The sequence below is a fragment of the Mugil cephalus genome, chromosome 22, assembly GCF_022458985.1.
Source record: "Mugil cephalus isolate CIBA_MC_2020 chromosome 22, CIBA_Mcephalus_1.1, whole genome shotgun sequence".
Classification (NCBI taxonomy): domain Eukaryota; kingdom Metazoa; phylum Chordata; class Actinopteri; order Mugiliformes; family Mugilidae; genus Mugil; species Mugil cephalus.
This window is the reverse complement of record NC_061791.1, coordinates 17001211-17023279: the sequence shown is the minus strand read 5'-3', so window position 1 is coordinate 17023279 and position 22069 is coordinate 17001211. Positions and strand designations below refer to the sequence as shown.

Below are 22069 nucleotides of genomic sequence, written 5' to 3'. Positions count from 1 at the left end.
CCAGAGAGGCAAGGCGAGGCGGAACCTGAAGAAGCACAGCACAGTGACCTGCATTTAAATTCAGCCCTAGCTCTCCTGAGTGTCCTCTGAGACATTCGCAGGTATGCAAACAGGAATACCCTTAAACACATCTCCACTCCCCAAGCCTCTGCCGCTCTATATATTCACACGCACATGCTCGCAGATTAAAACAAACTCAGGATCGTCTCTTTTAGCTTAAGAAATATAATGAAATATCATAGCGCGTCTATAAAGCCGCGTCTAACGTCGCTTTCACATCATCTGGGGGGAACGTAATGATATCATGTTCATGTTTAACACTATGGAGCAACTCAAGATGGCAGCTGTCGGTCTTCTCGCCTTGCTGCTTCTCTCTCATTACGGAGATCTGAGCTGTCTTCATCAATAAACACTAAAAATAGAAAGGATGCTGCACATTCTTTGCTGCTACCTCTGTATTTTTCACTTTCCCAAACACTTTTTACGAGTCAGAAACTGGCGTTTATCTCAAGTCTCATATTATGCGAACGCAACTTAAGTTGTGGCCAGGCGTTTCTCACGGCAGCGTTTGACGTTGGCATTGGTCGCAGACGTGAGATGTGAGATTACATGTTATGCTTTTTTATGTTGTGAACTCCTTTAAGATGTCTGAGCCCCCCGACATTTTGCTGTTGGGCGGGTTTGCCAAACGTCAGTCGTTTCTTGGAGAAAGATGTCTGGGAAAGTGGAAGACTGTCGGTTCTGGCTGCAGACTGTACACTGCACTTCCTTGCATTGGCCGAGCTGACGCCAGTCCTTAAGGATTCGGGCACCACCATCTTGCAAGTCTGGGTCCAGAGTCTGCACAGCATGTGTCACCCACACTTCAAACTCACTCACTCGTTTAATTAATACTGCGCTCTGCTCTACTCCCACCAGTTACAAAGAAATGTTAGATCGTGCACTGTACTTTATTTTTTCCTACCCTTACGGTCCTACGGGGGCCGCTTCTCGGAACAGTTGGCATGGCAACTGGTAGACATCATGATGTTGCATCCTGTTTCTACGGTGTCAGATTACTAAAATGAAAACTTGTCAGAAAAATGGACAGTTGGAATATGGACCTTACCAAGGGGAGCTCTACTTGCTTTGGCTGCACTTTTGAGGAGCTTCTCGTCTTCTCTAGGGGACTGGACACTCTCTCCCTCTGTCTTTGTCTTTCACTGAAGGGGAACTGATTGTAAATAATGCGACGGCTTCATCCCCATCCCCAATCAATGACGCCTGATGCGGCAGCGCCAAGGCCTCTGCGAGCCGCTGTCGAACCCGACCAAGACACCAGCAGCAGAGCAGCTTTGCATTGCTAGATGAGGCACTGCTATGGTTAATTAAGAAGCTCAGATGATGTCTGTGAAATGCACCGTGCAGACCGGGCAGGCCGCGTATTAGAGACGCTTCTAGAGATGCGGGGGGTTTGATTTGAGTTCTGCGCGACTGTTTTTATCTGTGACTTTCAAAGCAGCTAGGCTCTTTGTTCATTCGCTGCTTTTGTACCTTTTTCGAAGCACACTGCTTTGGGTAACAAGGCAGCACTAAACATGGATTCCCAAAGGAAGGATAAATTCCCCCTGCGAGCCAGTCGGTAACAAATATGTCACCTTGCTTCTGCATCTCCCTCAGGGCATGTTTGAAGGATAAAACACATCCGAGAAACCAGAAACTCAGTCCCAGCTAATTATTTTTTTCAGGTTTGACTGAATTTAGCCGTGTCTGATGTACAGTATTGTGTGAGGTACAATTTAGAAACCGTGCAAACACAACAAGAAGATCCTAAAGCAGCCCTTAACAACAAGCATTTAATCATTTTGTCTGAGATTATAATTGCTAGGCTGCTCGAAGCTCGAAAGCTTGGATGTCTCAATACACAAGAGGTTTGACGGTTGACTGGATTCATGTATTGGTAGCAGGAGGATGGTGGGAGGAGGCATTCGTTTTTATTCATTGTAATCCAATGTGGTCACTGCAAACGGATATTGCCAGCGTTTCCCGATTCACAACACATAATCAGAAAATCAATGCTAAACCTCCAAATATATCCACACTCCTTAAATTCCATGCTCACACCCAGAAAACCACCACTGCCAATCATTTTCCTTCCTAGAATAATGTGACCGCAAGGTATCACTGTGCAAAAAAAAAAAAAAAAAAAATCAGAAATAGCAGACAATTTGCGATGATGAAATGTCTGGATGGTTACGATGTGAAAGCTGTAATTTCTCTCCTTCTGAAGACAGAAGATTCACTAACGATATGATAATGACTCAATTCCTGAACATTTTTTACCCTATTTGACAAAAGGTTCTCATGTTTCCACATTAGACACAAGACTCAAGCTGTACGTGATTGGCTTCCACACCCACTTTATACAAATAAAGGCTATAAATCCATCCACTAGCTTGGAGTGGAACAGGGTTTATGAGCTATACTGCAACCAATCACCAGGGGGCGATAGAAACCACCAAACCACCTGGAGTGGCACATTTGACGATCCTAGACAATTCACATTTTTTTATTTTCCTATGACATATTTGAAGCTTGGCATTCTAATTACATTTTAATATATACAATAATATAATATTATTATATATTTTTATGAATATTTTAATTTATAAAAGTGACTCATCTTCAACCCTCACACAATGGTGTATTCTGACGAGTATTTGCATGTGACCGAGCCAATTTAGTGAGTATTCAGACCCCTTGAGCAACTTTTTTATTTTTTTTTTTTAAACAAACGAGCAACTAGTGACAAATCTAGTGGCTTTATCCGTTGCTCATGTAGAATTTTGGTGACTTGGGTGTGAAAGCATGTATCACTCTTCTCATCCTTTGAGCGATAAAGCTCATGTGTGCAAAAAGCTGCAGTTCATTGAGTGGCCACTTGAGGCTTGAGCGTCTAATCTGCACAGATACAGTGTCGGTGTTCAAAGATTTTAATATTCGTTGACACTATGAGATCCGGAGGGCAGTATGCTAACTTGGCCCGTATATATCTTTCTGCTACAGACTGATCCCGGACCCCCATCAAAGAAACGGAAGTTGATGCTGTCCACACTGAAAATGGTTTGGGGACCCCTGGTTTAGACGGTCCTGTTGTAAAATGAAATGGTCCCTCCATAAGGCCATCATTTTTGTTCATCAGTTCAGAAAGAACATCTAACCCAAGAACTATGATTAAAGAAAAACAAGTAAAGACTATTATTAAAGATTATGATTTGATGTCTGATGTTGGGGGCAGAGGTAGGGTTCTTCACATGGCCACAATATTTCTAAAATCCTTTCACTGACATCATTTTATTCTTTTGTCTTACTAACCAGTAGTGATGTTCAGTACCACTGATTTCCTTTCCAATCCGATACTGAGTAAAATTCAGAGTGGTATCAGCGATACCAACCAATACTTTGTGTAAATACACCCTAATGCGTCTGGTAAACCTAAAAAAGTCATGTATTTCAAATAATAGCTTCATAAAGAGAATAAAAGACATCAGAGTAATTTCAGTTTTTACTTTTTAAACCTGGAAGTATACTGAGGTAGCCACATTAGCTATATAGCTGAGTTAATACAACAAATGAAAAAACAAACATACAAAATATGCGAAAATGCTGTTTCAAACACTAAAAAAATAATAAGACCATTAAAATAAATGATTGTTTAACTATTAAGAACTCCAATAAAATGAAAAGTTTAATTTTGACACTGTGCTCTACTTTTTCCACTTCGTTCTTACATTTCCTTGAATGACTGAAGTATTGAAAGTATCGATATTTCAGTATGGATCCGCTCATCACTACTAACCAGTCAGGGGGTTAACGGGTCCTGTCAGGACAAGTAGCAATGTCAGCAGTCTGAACAGGAAAAACTGATATATTCATACACACAGGTTTATATGAGAAAATATACACTCACACACGTAAATGCAGCACTTTAAAAACAAAAAAAAAACAAAAACAAAACAAAACATACCCAAAGGGAAAAATAGAAAAATATCTTGTGCTGTCACCTCTGAGACTGAAAAACTATTCCATCAGCGGACAGGCTGATAAGAGGAAACTGTGAGAGGGGGTCACCTTTAGATAAACTAAGCTCAGCTAAATCATTTATCACTGAACGTTACGGAGGGGAAAGTGAAACCTCAAAGTCAGGAATCGAAGGGTGAGACGGGGAAAAACAGACAAGCCTGAACCAAGCAAGCAGCCTGGAGTGGGGATGAAAAGTAGGTTCAAAGTGAGATTATTTTTGTTGAGGCTCGAGGTTGGAGTTCAGTTTTTTTTTTTTTTTTTTTTTTAAACCCAGGGGGGGACAGCATGCAGAGAAATCTGAGTAAATAAAAATCGCCTTGTGAAGTAATAACTATACAAACAAGATTGCATGGCCAAAAAAGTAAATTTTTTTGCTCAGTGCTCAGGTGACAAGCGACCTGTGTGTACAAGACAGACGACCTAATTTTGTTTGAAATTACAAGGTACAAGTTGATCCATTATCACGGTGTATTTGTCCCCCTGACTTTTCTCCCTGCATGGTTAAACATGTCCTCAAGTCAGTCGTTTACACAAATTCAGGTTTTCACACTGTGAGGCGGAGCTGATGAGGAGGCTCCGCAGGATATGGGTGAGGCAACATTCAGTCCCCCTCCGTCTTCACAAGCGACACTCCTTTTTAGGAGACGAGCCATTTAAGATACTCCAATACCCAAGGGAAAATGTGAATAAACATCAATAAATCTGCTTTGAAGTCATAGAAGAACTTTTTTTCTCTAAGAGTCATAGCATTGATTTATATTCCTTCTCTATCCCAGTAATCCAGTGACTGCTGTCCACACATCACAGTGTGTATTGAAACAGGAACAGCTACAAGCTAATTCAGCAGACTGTGAATAATTAGTTTACTAAGGATAAAAAAAAAGCCATCAGTAAGGTGTATTTTATTTGCTATAATAAACTGCATAATGTAAGAAATTAAATATTTACAGATCAACAGAGACATTTTTTTCTTAAAGCCTTAATATTAATATTACCACGGCCTATATCCACACACTGGGACTGACAACATATTTAAATATTTTTGGGGAATTTGCGAACCATCGCTTTTGTAAGTTTAGCACAGGGGTTTCACATGACTAGACTCGAATGTCTCGTGTCTGGTGACACTTCATTTGGATTTCATTATGTGTCATGCTTTAACTGATCCGGAGAAAAGGGGCAGCCCTAGAACCGAACTCAAAATCCATAGCGCTCAGATGACGACGTCACTGCGCAAAGCCCACACACGCTGTTTGATTGCGCTTTCCACCGCAAACATGTCGTGGGTGGTGGAAGTCAGGCTGGCTTCCGGGCCGCTACATCATTCCGCCACAGCGTTGACAGATCGTGTGAATTCACAGCCAACTGTAAGATTTTTGAATTATATTTTGCGGGTGATACTACAGTTGGGGAAACGAATGAACTTGCGGCTGGTTTGGCAACATTTTACATTTTTTTCTAATTATTTTTTTCTTTTATAAAACCAGTGGGTATTTGCTCTGGTAGCAGGGGTGTGCTTGTGCGAGTGGAGGGGATGTGCCCTGCGTGTGCCTCTTTCTTAAGAGTAGAGAGGCTCCATCAGTGAACATGCGTCATCTAATGCCTCCGTAGTAGTCAGATGTGAGTAGCTGTGGTGGCTGGCTGCTGCGGTTTGTTGCTGCATGATCCTTCTGTTTAGACTGCTTTGCTTTTTTATGATAGAATACACAATCTGGGTGCCTAGAGGATTATTTATTTTATATTCGATTCAATATTTTGGGACATTTTATGTGCTAGTTTTTCGGTTGAGAGCCATTAGCTGTATCTGGCGACACTGGTTTAGCAAAGTCTGAACCTGAACCACCGCACAACATTAAAGTCAGAATTCTGCTCTTTTTCCAATGAGCCTCTTAACATTATGGGATGCAGCCTTTAGAAATGTGTATAATTTGGTTTAATTTGCTTCAATTTAGTCGGCTTACTGGCTTTATTCGAGTATATTTTTAGCTCCATCCCTACCGAATGAAACTGAAAAGACTAATACTGCGTTAGAATATAGTCTGCCTTGCTCCCAGAATAACTGCTGGGAGTATTTAGCGTACACAGATGATTTTCATTGGAGATTCATCTTCATGCCCCCAACTTCCATTTTGTTCTTTGTCAGTTAAGAAGTATGTGGAGTTCATTACAGCTATGGAGAGCCCTCTGCGGATTATTTTAGCCCTGAGCACTAGCCACTGATGCTAGGGAAATGTTAATTACCTTGCCAGCCACATTCAGCATTCAGACAGTCCTCTCTCTCTCTCTCCCGCACACACACACACACACACACACACACACACACACACACACACACACACACACACACACACACACACACACACACACACACACACACACACACACACACACATTTCTGCCTCTGTGCTTCCTCTGTTCTGCTCTTACTGTGGATTTTTGGAGGTAAAGGTACAACATCCTTACATAGCATGGCACATCCCACAGGCACAAATTGTTCCAGAAACTTCCACAGTCTCTTTTTGTGCCATCTATCGCTGGGATGTATTGAGCAAGTAAAACCGAAGCTACATGAACTATATGGTTATAAGATCGCTGCTTGAGCTAAACTGTCACCCTACATTAGCACATTTGTCTAAAATGCTGAACGCGATTGCACACGTGAAGCTCAGAACCTGGGTTTACATGGGGCCAAATATTCCGATTAGAAACGGTTTAGAAGCCCAAACCGAATGAAGACGCTCCATATAAACACAGTTGGAATAAACAGGAAAGGTATATTCTACCTCTGTGAAACCTCCTCAGTGCTTCCAGTAGCAGCACCTTAGAATCAAGCTGATCCTTTAATAAAAGTGTAAAAACAATCTCAACTACTGTGCCAATTTGACGAGAGACCTCCATCTTTGAAAAGTCGTGATGTTTTCATCGATCTGCACATCACATTTCTGTAAAAAGGCTGTTCTGATTAAACGTAGTGGTACTTGTTAACACCAGATCCGAATGGATTGCCTCATGTGTAAACAGTTGACCTGAAACCTTCAATCAGAAGGATTTCAATCAGAATGAGGAGAAAGTCTTCATGTAAACTCAGCTAATCTGGAAGACTCCTGACGCCTTGTTAATTCACAAGGTCAGCGAATCAATAAATTAATTGCATTGTTTTGAATCGATAATAATGGGACACAGTGATGAAAGGTTAACTGAGGAGGTTTGATGGTACAGACGTGTGTATGACTCATCTCCAGAAATTTCGGCAAAAGTCTCAGGTGCCATTGTTGTTACGGTGTCTAGTTCTGCAGAGGCATAAACCACACATTAGATTGTTAGGGCCAGTTAACTTAGGATAAACTGACTTCAGAACACTTGCATGCCCTGCAACATTAGGTTTCAAAATAACTTGATGCTGAAGATGGTAATTACACCTGTAATCACTCAAATAGAATATCTGAACATGGCTTTGTCACTTATATTCAGAAAGTATTTTGCTGAAACTCTTGTGAACTTTCCGTCACACTGAACTCTAAACAAATTGATACATGGTAACTGGTAATGTACACTGAGGAGTAGTAATCCATGGTTCTTACAAATTTGTAAACTTATCGACACCCGACCCTCATGTCAAGCCTGGGAAACTGGTCGTAAAGGACAGAGGGAGAGCTCAGCCCCCCAAAATCTGAAAACAGAGAACGGCAGCTGTTGCACTGAAACACCATCGCCTCTGGATCAAAGCACAGTGGTGAGTCGCACAATGATGCCTCTTGTTTCCTGCTCTCTGCTGAGAGCAAAGGACTCAAATCCACACATCAATCCACGGCCTTAAAAAAATGACAGCGAAATTGAAGGCAGACTGTGAACGTGCAAAGAAACACATGGAAAAAATAGACTGAAGGCAGGCTTTGATGGGTTTTAACATCACTGGACACTGAAACCAGTAATGGGTGCTAGACTGCGCCCTGAAAGATCATTTTCTTTATGAGGCTGCTATCTGTTTTAGGACAGGGTGATGCAAGACTCTTTACTACAGTAGAGTATGTGTTTCATACTGCAGATAAACATGGCTTTTATATGGACTCTACATCAGAAAGAAAAACATCAGGCAATGGATGCACACACAACATTAATGTTTAAAGGTAAATGTCAGAAATATTTTTAGGTAAAGGGGAGAAGCTCATGTTTTTATATATGCTACAATCTGTATGCATACACTGACATGGCAAAACATTAAAACCACTCACAGCAGAGGTAAATAACATTGACTATTTTGTGGCAATACAATGTCCTGCTCCTTCTTACCATGGTGGAGGAGTTTGAGTGCCTAATGACCTTAGGGGCTATGATGTCCGGGACATTTTGCCCCTATAGGGTTTTCCAAGGCAGATTGGTCGTAGGCGAAGGGTCGGGCAAAGAATGGTTCAGAAGACCCTGAATGAAGAGGAAGAAGAAGAGAACGTGTACCTGGCCAGGAGGGTTACCGGCTTGGGACTGGGCCTCCAGGATGAGATCCGCCCTTGGTATCTTAAAGCTCTGGATGTTGTAGGTCTTTCCTGGCTGACATGCCTCTGCAACATTGCATGGATATCGGGGGCAGCGCCTTTGGAGTGGCAGACCAGGGTGGTGGTCCAACTATAAATGGATCACACCCCTCAGCCCCCCTGGGAAAGTCTATGCTAAGGTGCCAGAAAAAAGGGTTCAATTGATAGTTGAACCTCAGATCGAGGAGGAACAGTGTGGTTTTTGTCCTAGGTGTAGAAACATGGACCAGCTCTTTACCTTCGCCAGGGGAAGGCCTATGACCGTGTCCCTAGAGGCATCATGTGAAGGGTGCAGCGGGGGGTATCAGCGGGGGGAGTCAGACTCATTCCCGGCGAGGGTTGGACTCACCTTGTCATCAGTTCTGTTTATAACTTTTATGGACAGAATTTGTAGGCGTAGTGGTATGGTGGAGGGTGTTGAGTTCGATGATCAGAGGATGTCATCCCCGCTTTTCTGCAGATGATGGATCAAGTTTAAATCAACGCTACATATGCAACAACAGTAGACTGAAGATTACATCTGTAGAGTGTTTTTCAACCTAAATGGCCTAGGGGCTCCAACACTCACATTCACACCGATGCTTTGTGTGCAGACCATCGTGGGGTTTGGCCTCTTGCTCAAGGCGATGTGGATGGGAGGAGCAGAGATCAAACCCCAGACCCCGCTGTCTACTAGTCCACCTGCTGATCCACGTCTGCCACACAGCTCCAGGAGAAACTTAATTCACTCAGTAAGCTCACATTATATGAAGCACCATGAACACACAAATACGGGGGCACATTCATCTTCATCTAGTTTAGTTTTAAATCCTTGTACTCGAAATATATGTCTCCTATATTAGCACCACAGGAATACACCTTTAGGGGGTGGAGTAGAAGGACTTTACGTCTGATGGGTACATCACAATCATCAAATATGACCTCAAACAGCCATCTGTCCTTGGCCAACCTTTAACCCAAGCCAGAAAGTCCAATTCCTGGATCCACTGAGGCCAGGGGCTCGCCATCCAATGCTGACAATCACAAAACCGTTACTGTCACACACTTCAGAGGAATTTACAACGGGAGTACGAGAGTGACCACATCCTCATAAGTCATCATCTTCCCTGTAATTCTGCAGCGGATTTATTGGCACTGTGTGTGATAAGAAATTAATGAGGGTGATAAAGCAAGTGTGGGCCTCCATGCTTCCTGAGCGATCAAAGGAGCTGCTCAGATGAGTCAGAAGCAGCCTTCATCCTCACCGTGCAGCACACTCAGCGTTTCCGGAGATCTGACAGCTGGGCTGTTTCATTTTGGGGAAATTTGTCTCATTAAAACAATGCTGTGGAGGAGTCAGCACCCGTCACAAAGGACACTGGCATATTCTGGAACTTCCAGACACAAACTACCACGCAGAGACTAGCGAGTGTTTTCTATTCTAATCTCCAAATGTCTTGGCACATGGTGTCGTAGGGTTGCGTTTGCATCAGTTCATAAAATAGAGGTATCGTGCCACCCTCACAAACACACACAGGACACACATGTTCCCACAATGTGGCACCCAGTCCTCGGCCTCCTGGATTGGCGGTGGGCATGGACCCATGCTGTCCATATGTTTTATGACTCCAGCTGACAGTAACTGTAAACACATGCTGCTGCCTCTTTTATGGAGTCAGCGACGAGCTGACTGATACTGTGTGAAATAGCAACCAGCTCCTGACCTTAGTTTCAGTCCAACGTCTCAGTAGCATCTTGGTTGTTTTATCCTGAGCTACTGCATAACAACACTCTGGGATCCTCCCCCTGCTGCACCGCTGACAAGATTAATCAAATGTCCCTAGATGACAATGAAAGGTATATATAACAACAAACTCCTTTCACTGAAACCTTCTCATAAAACACTGGGCTAATGTACCAATAAGGGGAGATGACTTTAATGTATTGTGACAGGTCTTTTAATGTTTTATGCCAATGAAAATACATTAAATTCAATTTAATCTCAGTCGAGGTAAGGCTTTGTTTGTTGTGCATCTTGGAATTCTTGACCTGCCAGCATCTCTGAAGGTATGGAGACACCAAACTAAGATTGCCTGTGTCTGGACCAAAAAGCACTTGAACACACCACAAAGACAACAGCCAATGGCCAGATAGCACATAAGTTTGACAACTGCATGTGTGGGGATAATTTTTATGGGAAACTGGAAGACCTACTTTTAGCTGGGAGGCTAGGAAGCTAGCAAGAGCTACAAACTGTCAGACAGAGCAGGCTGCTCCTAAATTATGGTGATCTATTGGTCTACAGTTTATTCATTCAAGATGGTCATTTCATTGTCAGAATATCAGTGTAAAAGATAAAGATGCAATATGAGGTCAAAGGTCACATACGCGTCTTGTTTGTGACCTTTGAACGTTGTTGTTTTGTCAACTATTGTCCCATCCATTTCTCTTGTTATGCACTGGAACTCTAAGCTGTACAGCCAATCAGAGAGATCTCTCTCAGGGGGCTGGCTAGTTCCTGAGACGTTGGACAGATCGGAAAAACCAGGCCCACATACGCCCACCTGTGGTTGGAAAACGGTAAACGGACGACCGCTGACGTGGTTTGTCACGCCCCTGGCTTTAAACCCATCCATGATAAGTGACGTCAAATGTTACCATTCACAGAGGAATGCTCTAAAACCATCACAAGTATGTGTATTTATTGGTGACTATTTCCAGGCGCAGATAAATAGACATTTTGTCTCCTCACAAGTACTTCTGTCTGTCTACTTCTGAGTGTATTTGGAAATCAGTCTCAATCTGAGCTGTTACAAACAACCACTAGATAGTTAGAGCTCATGTCATGGCTGTCACCGAGCTTATCTTTGAACTTTACTTTCTGACGGCAGAGGGGGGAGGCTGCATGGAGAAATTTGTAGAAGTTTCCCAAACTGCCAACCCAGCAATCACAGCTTTGACAGTAATTCAGAGGAAAGAAAGGAGAAGAAGTTCGAACTTGTTCTTTGTACCAACTGAACAAATGTTCAAGAGTCTGCCTCCTACACAAGCTACACCACTCTGGCCAGGCTTCCTACACTTGACAAAACCTCTTACAGAAGGTGATGGCTGACTTCCCACTTTTTGTGTATACAATAGAATCTAGTTCCAAAAACACAGCATCTAAACTCTCACTGCAAAAATCCAAACACTGCAAACCAGATTCAATTTGTTTTCGCCCAGGTTATACCGTTGCCCTCTCCTCTTACATCCAGCTCTTCACCCTGTCAGCCCTGATTCTGATTGTGTTTCACAAAAGCAAAGAGCAGACAAACTGCTTTTTTATTACGCTGACCGCGTCAGCGTCGCTCAGACCCCTCTGCTTCAGGGAGGGCCACAGTTAAATATCGATCAGGGGCCTCAGCTGACCACTGCACAGATAAGAGTAACTAAATGATGGATCTTTCAATAGAATCCCCGAAGAGGTCTTTTTAAACAGATCTCTGCTGTCTTCCAGCCAGAACTAAGTGCTGGCTATGGCCTCGGGGATGTTCACTCTTATCTATGATGTATCAAGCTGTATTCATGACTGCAAGCAAAGTGCTATGGCCTGTGTTCCAGCGCCCCGGGTAATGTTCTCGCTGGCTGTTGGAGCTGCACACGTGTTCCTCAGATCTGCCTTTTCCCTCCCTCCTCTTCCTCCTCCTCCTCCTCCCCCGCCCTCCCCCTCTATACCTGTCAAGCGCCGCATGCTCGCGCGCTACCAGCCAACATAAATGCCTGGTTGGTGTTGATGGATGGAGACAGCTGTAGTGGAAATACGAAACGTGTGAGCGCACACACATGCACACACAGACCAGACTGTTTAAAGAGGGTGCAACGGGAGACGAGGAGGAGATTAACGACTTTACTTCCCAATTAGCCCACTCAGCAGGAGAGGAAATGGCTCTAACTGGCCTTCTGCTTCCCTTCTTGAGTGCGTGTGGGTATATCCCAGCATATGCAGGAGTGTGTCGACTCTGTCTGATCAAACCCTAAGTGTCGGGCACCGCTCCTGCTTGCTGCTCATGCAAAAGTTTAGAACTCTTAACAACTAGACACTGGTCCGGGGGATTTGCATGTGGCTGGAAGCGTGTCGGCAACTTCTGACAGTCACACAGCTCTGCGGAAAGTCAGACTTTTGCAGAACATTGAGTTTTATTATTATGTTATTTTACTGTTCGTTAATGTGAGTTTAAGTGTTGCAGTAGTTAGCAGTCATGCTTCACAATAGAGTTTACATGTATTCCCTTTGTAGGTTTTCTCCTTGTCCTCCAGATTCCACCCAGTCCAAGGGCATTATTGGTAGGTTGACTGGTGATTCTAAATTGGCCTTAGGCGTATTATTGAGTTACTTTGTTGACCTGTCGAAGGTTTGCCCTAGCCCCCTCGCCAAGTGACTGGTGTGATAGCCTCCAACCCCCTGTGATCACCCACAGGAAAAGCAGTTTCCATCAGCCACGACATTAAAACCACTGACGGGAGAAGTAAATAGCATTGACCATCTTGTGACAATCCAATGTTCTGCTGAAAACTTTTGAACCTGGGATTCATGTGGATGTTACTTAGACATGTAGCACCCATCTAGACCAGACCAGACACCCCCCCATCCCATAGCAACGACACTTCTTGATGGCCTGACACAGACGCACACAAAAAATGGTTTAGGGACAACTCAAAAAATATGAAGAACAGCACAAGGCTTCCAAATTCACTAGATCCCAAACTGATCTGTGGGATGATCCACAGAGGCCAGTCCCCTCAACCCATAGGACCCAAAGGCCCCCACTAACAACATTATGTTGTCAGACACCGCAGGACACCCTCAGAAGAACCATGTCCACTCTTTGATGAGTCACAACTGTTTTGGAGACACAAGGAAGGTGGTCGTAATGTTATGCCTCCTTAATGTAGATCGACTATGTAACTATGATACATTTCTTTGTACTAACTGAACAAATGTTCGTGTCTGCTTCCTACACAACCTACACCACGCTGGCCCGGCTTCCCACGCTTGATAAGATCCCTTGCAGGTAGCTCCTGTTTGCATTTCAAAGGCAGCAGCCTTTCTCTCATAGCAGGAAAACCAGATATACAGTAAGCACTAACAAAAATAGAGCCACTAATAATATCCCAGTAAGTCAATAAACTAGCATGTAGAACACCAGCACCTTGGAAGTGGCACAACTAAACATATTCCAGTCCTCACTAAAGTCATTAATTAAGCCTGTGCTCTTCTTGCTATGACAAGCCAGAGCGGCTGACAGGAAGGCCCTATTAGCAGTTGTGTAGTGGTGTCGTGGTAAATTGGTATGCACCGGCTTTCATCCCTTGGGAGTAAACAATGCTGGCTCGTTAAAGGAGCCTGAATTCTCAGCACGTGTCGAGGCAGCAGCCAGACAAGGTGAATTGATTTGCAATATCCCTGTGGTGCTTAGACCACCGGTGTAACGTCATTAACTACCGCTACAGCCCCATTGTTTCTTTTGTTTAATATCGCGCTTTGGTGTGTTTGATTTAGATGTTGCCTGAGCGTAGGGTGAGCTGCCGATTTCAGTGTACTAGTGCACGGGGATGCAGAGAGAGCTCAGCGTGCTTGAGAAAACACATGTTAATAGAGACAACACAAGCAAAGTAAGATAACGCCTTCAATTTGACAACGCAAGTGCTGCAAATACTAATAATACCGGCAAATCCAGGATGTGTCTACAGGGGAGCCTAAAAGTAGTTAATGCGGCTCTAACATTCTTATTCTTCTTGAAAATTCTCTTTTTGTTCAACGCTTCATGACTTTTGGGTTTGCTGACTTTTTACCATCCTGATCATATGTTTCCCTATAAACCCTTTGCTTTTTTGTTAGTTTGTCAATTTAAATAATCCCAAAACATACGCAATTAATTCGCAGACGGCCAGCTTTAATAGTATTTAATCATTCATTCTGAACCTTTTCACCAACTCTTGGGGTCTCTGTAAATATTTCAGTTATCATTTGTGCTATTTGCGGCGCGCTTCCGCTTGTGTGAACATTTGCCTTTCTCCATTTGAATGTGTAACGAGTATTTGTGGAACACATCTCGAATTGATGTGGACATTTTCTTACTTACTTCTTACTTAAGCTACAGGACATTCATTTCATTAGCCTCTATGAAGGTTATTGGGTTACACCCTGTTAGTGGGGGAGGGGCAATGTATGGGCTGCACAGGTCCAGTGTCTCCAGCAGCACAGGGCTGCCTGTGGATGCGCCTGTCTGTCTTGCCGTGGAAAAAAATAATATTTATAAATAAAATATTAAATTATTTTATTATTTATATGTATGCAGCCACGTATTGACTGATACCAATACCAGTAAAATATGCTAATATTTTTTAGTATTCTCTAGTATTTTCTGTCTCTGTATTGGTTGAAACGCACCCCTAATAAAATCTTAAGGGTGTCTTAACAGAGTCTAAACCAGGCTAGTTGCTTCTGGTTTGTGTCACTATCCCTCCACCTAAATTAACTTAGTTGAAAGTTTACACTGAGCAGCAGCACTTGTCAGGGGCCAGGGCCCGAGATCAGAGGGGAAGGGGGAGATTTAACATTCCACTGCCAAGAAGTTGGTATGCTCCATATACAGCGCATGCCTCTCTCCTTCTCCCTGTCTGATGCTGTCACTATGAAGAGAATACCCATGCGGCTTGTAAGGAATGGACAACATTACAGTGTTAAACTGAAGGAGCAAGTGAAGTCATTTTCGTCTACATCAAACTGCATCTGTGGCTCTGCTGCTAACAGCCCGGGTGCGCCTCCCTGCCAGAGTAGCCACAACTGTTCCTACTGCTACGCACAACTTGACGCCATCTAGTCAAAGGAATGAGTAATCTGAAGGAGCTAGTGGTTTCATTTAACAGTGCAAATTATTAATTTAAGGGAACAAATTGCTACTTTGTGTACACCAATTATCAAGGATGGCACCCTTGATACCTGGTGGGCTGGGTTGCTTTCAGTCTCTCTGCCTCGCCTTGATAATTAATGAAAAAAAGATGAAATGAAAAGAGACGTTAAATGAACAATGCTTTGACTGCTGACTGACTGTTTGTGTGCCTACATGTACTTGTATTGCACAAGCCTGATAAAGTTCCACAGTACCGAGTTTATAAATAAAAATGAGTCATTTAACGGCGCTGCTCTGTTTCTGCTTAACTCCCCCCTTTCCCGTTTTCCTCCTCACCTCCCTGTGGGTATTCCCCCACCTCACTAGGATCCCAGCCGCCTGTGTGCTGCCTGCTTGACGGTGCCACGGCCTTGTCTACTTCTCCTCCGGTTGCCATAGAAACGGGCGGCCGTGGAAAAAGAACGAGCGAGCAGACAGTCTGGGAAAGGGACAGCGGTAGTCGGCCACGCCACGCGGGGAGAGACAGCTGCTAAAACAAAACGGAAGAAGGAGCGGGTTAGGAGGATGGTTTGTCTTATCAGAGGAACCAAAAGAAAATGTTGTTTTACGCTGGCGGGGTCAGCTCCATGGGATGGTGTCAGAATATTTCTGCTGCTTTTAGAACATTTAGACGAGAAGTAATAACAGTAAAAACTGGATACGTTAGTCACGATGCGTCCCCAAAGTCATTAAAAACACCCATTTTCAGCAAATAATCCAAACACTGGGAAATGTAAAAATAAAAAAAGAGTGCGTTTTGAAAGTTCAGTGTACACTCAAGCTTGTTTTTGTCACTTTACTGTGAAGGCAGGGCCAATTAGGAGGAAGAGGGCTGCTTAAAACCAAGTGGTTGTGTCAGATTCTTTGCATTTCCAGCGTCTCAAACTTGACTCACCATGACCTAACAAAAAACAAAACCAAACAAAACAAAAAAATATTTTGAATGAGAGCCACTGGAAACAGACAGAAAGGGTAATGGACAAAACTATTGCCTTACATCAGGGGTCTTCAACAGGGGGTCTGCAGAGGTACTGCAGAGGGGTTTCAAAATATTTGGTTGATTGGACATTTTTTTTACTTTGTTTTTTCTTTAAATACACATTAACATGAATCCAACGTATATTAGTAATGGGATAAATGGAGGCAGAAGATGCTCACCATTTCACACAGAGTGCTACAGTAGCTGAGACCTGTTAATCGAAGCCTCCTGTACACAGTAACCTACTGTTGCACATGTTTGAAATAAAAAAATGTATTTGAACCTGTGTATTATTTGAATAACTTGATATTGAATGCAAACATTTAATAGTGTATATTCATAAACAGCACTAGGCTGAGTTTAATAGAGAACACACATAGTAGGTAGGGGGTCCCTACTCAATCTCTCCATTAGTTTGGGGGTCTTTGGCCTGAAAAACATTGAAGACACCTGCCTTAGATTGTGTCTATATAAAGAATGTCACTGTTGAAATCATTTTAAGCCATAATTAATATGTCACTTTAGCATTAGTCCACTTAACATTAAAGAAACGTAACTCCAAAGACGAAGAAACAGCAAAACTGAATGTAGACCACATTTAGGAACTGGCTGTAAGTGTGAAGATCCAAAAACAGCCTAATTGAGGCAGTCTGAGGATATACAAATCCTTTAATAAACAGGGATAACCAACGCGCTTCAACTGACATCAGGGTAATACCACCTTCACATTTACAGCCAGTTCCTTTTTTTCCATTATTTCTTATTCACATGAGCACCCGAAGCCTCACATTTTTTTAAAAAAAAATTCTCCATGACCTGTATTTACAGCACTCCCCAACTAGTTTTTCTTTAGACTATGGACATTTAGTTTGTGAATGAGAAAGCTCCACAGGGCAGCTTAAATGTTAATTCTTAAAATGGTGATCACTGGTCATGTGAAGTCAAGACTGACTGAGTTTTGAATGACTGCAGAGACCAAAAGAAAAATTAAAAAAAAAAGGCTCTACATCCGTCCATCCATCCTCGTCCACATATTCGATGACAGGTCGCGGTGCCAACAGGCCAAGCAAGGAATTCCAGGCGTCCCTCTCCCCGGCAACACATTCCAGCACCTCCGGGGGGTGGGAGTCCCCGTTCCCATGCCGGGCAGGATCCAGCGAATACCGGGTCTACCCTGCGTTCTCCTCCCAGCTGGCCGTGCCCGATAAACCATTCTAAAGGGAAGTGATCACGAGGCGCCCTCATGAAATGCCTGAATCACCGCATTACAAAAAAAAGATCAATAAATGAATAAAACGGACAATAAAAAGTTCCAGTTCCAGTTTTAATTTCATTGCAGTAATTTGTTTTAAATGCAACGTTTCATAGATCTATGAATAAAAGCAGTATTATGGAATAAATAAAAATAAATCGTCAAATAAAATAGTCTTCGCGATCAGGACAAATAAGGCCAAGTCAATCACGTTATTGGAAAGTTATTCAGTATTCAGTCCACGTTCTTTATTCCATATTCTGTCCAGCTGTATAACAGCTCATCTTTTTGTGACAATTAAGCTACTATGATCAATCAATTTCCCTTGTGGAGCATTAAAGTCTGTCGAAGTCATACTGCACATCCCTCCACTTTGGTGGCATATTGAAGCTGAAAAACGTCACATCACTTCATCTGATTTGCAAAGTGGAGGAATTTTATTTGAAATCCTTTATTTGAAGATCTGAGGGACCAGTCGAATCCTTAGTATTATGATCTTTACGCAGTGATGATGAATGTTCACATTCCACTACAGTTACAACCATCTGTTGTAAAATATGTTAACAGGGAAATAACTTTAAGCATGCAGAGGAATTTTATTCTGTATTATTTTTTCCTCATTTTCTCTGGCTCCATAATGAAATCCAAATTGAGTGTTAGCGGACTTGTATTCTGACAATTAAGGCTCATTTAGAGTAACGTGGGACTTAGATGCCTCGCCACCTCGCACCATTTATAACTCAACAGAACTGTACAGAAATGTAGCTAACGTTTGTGTTTTCTTGTAGTGTATTAATGAAGACAATAGGAGTCTGGAGAAGACAAGAAGCCTGACTGCTTCCAGCTTCAATTGCCTGATAATAAGAAAAATGGCTGCTGACTGTAGCTTTTTACTCCCTTCCAGAAAGCCAACAAGCGCTACAACCTACAAATGCCCAACTCTTGGAGAGTGGCTTTATATGTAACCAGGTTGCTGCCAGAAAGGTGTAAACCCCTTGCGTAAATAAAGACCTGGGGCTTTGATGTAAAAGCCTTAGTGACACAATAGCTGTCCCACTTCCTTGCATTTATCCTCACACTGGAGGCAGCTGTTTTTTTTAGGAGGTACAGAGTGAAATAGGTGCTCAGTTTTTGTTGGTGGTTTTAGTAACCTGCCAGAATCTAAGGTTCCTACGGAAAGGATTGGCATCCAAGTTTGGCCCTAAAGCAGCACATATGAAGGTAAGTTGTGCATAATATAGGTGCTCAGATATGGATCTATTAAAAAAAATCACAACAGAACAGTTCATTTAAATCACATAAACATAGTTGGCTAGAAATTAGCCACAAAAAGCAGGCTACAAAAAGGGCATGTATTTGTGAATTAATTATAGGAAAGTGTCGACCGGGTTTCCAGAAAGGTGCCAGATCCTAGCTAGGTGTTACAAGTCACTCTCATTCATAAAAGCAACAAACGGCAGCCAAGTCTCATCAGAGTCTCTTTCGCTACACATTTGTTATGCAACCACGCAAGTCTATATGGGGAATCTTCAGAGGGATTTGATCATCAATAATGAATGGCTCGCCCCTGTTTCAGAGTGCGTTGGTTTAATTTTGATCACACGCTCACAGTGAGGAGTGCGGCTGTAGCCCGAGAGCTCATTTAAAAAACACCGGCTGTATTACACAGTAGTAAGGCCCAGGGCGTGCACTAACACAACATCCTCCACGGAGTGCTGTTTTACATTGTGTCGCTGTGTGATGTAACTGTCACTGTCCCATTTCTGTGTCTTCGCTTAACACTTGTATTCTACGTAATCACAGAAATAAACAGCACTCCAGTTACAGACACCACCATTCTTATACTGTATATCCAGCAAAAACGTATAGCATTGAGCAAATAATGTTTCACGCGAAGATAAAGATTTTAGTATCCGTCCCTCAGGGATCAGTTTAAGGACCCGTCAGATATTTCCGTGTTGAAATACATGAAGAAAAGACTTCAGAGGAGGCGATAAATTATGCAAGCCGTATATGCGTGCCCGACTGCACACGTCTTAGCGTGTCTCTGGCTCCCAAATGTTTCAGATTTTGAGAGAAAAATGGCGTAACCGTTTAGAGTCATTACCGTTTCAAAAGATTACAGCATGCGGAATAAGAAAAAAAGGCTTTTCGATTCATCCGAGGATGTAAACGTGAGCTGAAGCTCCTCTTTCCCCGAGTTTAAAGCAGCGTGAAATGTGTCTTTGTTCGAGGATTTTGGAGTGGTGGATGGAAATGTGACTCAGACGTGTTGAGGGAAGATAAATTCCGTGAAATTCCTCCCCAGATGCGTTTAGAAATGTTGTCGATTGCATCAGCAGTGATAAGCGATGTTTGAATGTTTATTTTTAAACACTTAAAAAGCCGTGTTGCTTCCTTACATACCCCATCTATGTTTAAAACATGATGCCTATGATGATGTGTATGTTCCACGTGGTGTATATTTTGGCACTGATCTCAGGGCATTTCAAGGGCCAGGAAAGTTGCTGCAGATATGCATGTCCCCTTGTCATTTTATGTAGCGTCATCATTTGTTCTACGACATTTCTTTGCCCAGCAATTTGTGTAAATGACTGTATATTTAGCAGTGCTAGCAAGCTAACACTGTAAACTAAGATGCACTACAACTGTTTAGCATCAGAATGTCAGCATGGTCACTGTGAGGCACATGCTAGCATTTAGGCCTCATCAATCTGCCATCACAGCAGCTGTGCTCACTTCAGCAAATGTTACACCATTATACATCAATCAGCCGCAACGTTATACCCACTGACAGGAGAAGTAAGTAACATCGCTCATCTTGGGACAATACAGTGTTCTGCTTGGAAACTTTTGGACCTGGTATTCATGTGGATGTTATTTAGACGTGTGGCACCCACCTAGAGCGGATCAGACACTCCTTGGTGGCAGCAGTCATCCCCAGCAGGAGGCAGCCTGACACAGACACACACATAAAAACGTCTTAGGAACAACTCAAAAAAATAGCACAAGGTGTTGCCCTTGCCTCCAAATTAACTAGATCCCAAACTGATCAAGTATCTGTGGGATGATCCACAGAGGCCCCTCCTCCACCCATATGACCCAAAGACCCCCACTAACAACATTGTGTTGCCAGACACCACAGACACCCTCAGAAGGCCCATGTCCACCCATGCCTCGTGCCTCACAACTGTTCTGGAGGCACGAGGCAGACCTACACTATATTAGGAAGGTGGTCATAATGTTTTGCCTGATTTCCTGATTGCCTAAATATTCATTGAACTTCATCTATTAATGGATGAACTGTGGTGACATTTCTCACCATTGTCGCATTTTTTCAAAATCAAACACACGACTGATATAAATTTAATAGGATAAATGTTTTAAATAATGTAGTTGACTATTTCTTGAACTCTGCAGAAAACGGATAGAGGACGACAGACAAAGAAAACGTTCAACCAGCAGTCGTTTGGAGCCCGAGGTGTAATAGGGTAATAGGAGCTACAGGAAATTGTTCCTCCATGGCTCCTTGTGCACAAGAACAGTACAGGAGACATGCTGTAATGCCTGGTGTTCATTTTAAATAATATGATTACATGAGTTCAACTCCGAGCAGTTTGGCAATACTGAAATCACTCTCTATTAATGCAATAAAACTCTTGTCACAAATGCCAATTTAAAGTGGATTTAACCACATTACCTGTCATTTTAACAAGAAAATAAATAAATAAAAATACATGACTGGGCACATAATTACTACACAGTAAAATCAGCATACCCAAATTAACACTGTAAGAGTTGATCTTAACACTTTTAAAGTGCCTATATGGGTCCACACCTCAGTGTTAATTTAACACTTTTTCAAGTGTTGGTACCTTTACACTAAGTTAGTGTAAATTCGACTCTTCTTGTAGTTAAATTTAACACACTGCCTAACGCCAACTAGTGTTAGTTTTTTATTTTAACACTTTTATGTAGTGTTAGCAACTATTTCTTAACTACACAAGTGTTAGGCACAATGTCTGTATGTAGTGTTAGCACCACTCTAGCACGCTAGCTAGCAACTCCGAACCATTAGCATCATCTTATCACGTTTTATGAAAACATTTATTTTCAAACTTGCACCACAAATATTAGAACATGAATCAGTAAGGCACAATGTATGTATGTAGTGTTAGCACCACTTTAGCACGCTAGCTAGCAACTCCGAACCATTAGCATCATCTTATCACGTTTTATATCTATGGTTACAAAGTGCATGACTCGTCTCACTAAGAACAAAACGTAAAGCCAAACGTACCGTTTACTGCCGTTACTCACTTTCTGTGTTACAGTG

At 42.5% G+C, this 22069-nt stretch overlaps 1 long non-coding RNA gene across 1 annotated transcript in view; it reads right to left on the bottom strand.

Moving 5' to 3' along the window:
- The window catches only part of LOC125000432, a 96299-nt gene extending 75610 nt beyond the window's left edge, over positions 1-20689 (bottom strand). Inside the window, exons 1-2 of the long non-coding RNA XR_007111325.1 lie at positions 20634-20689; positions 15800-15989 (exon numbers count right to left, since the gene is read on the bottom strand). This is a non-coding gene — a long non-coding RNA (uncharacterized LOC125000432). The remainder of the gene's footprint in view (positions 1-15799; positions 15990-20633) is intronic.
- Positions 20690-22069: the final 1380 nt, after the last annotated feature.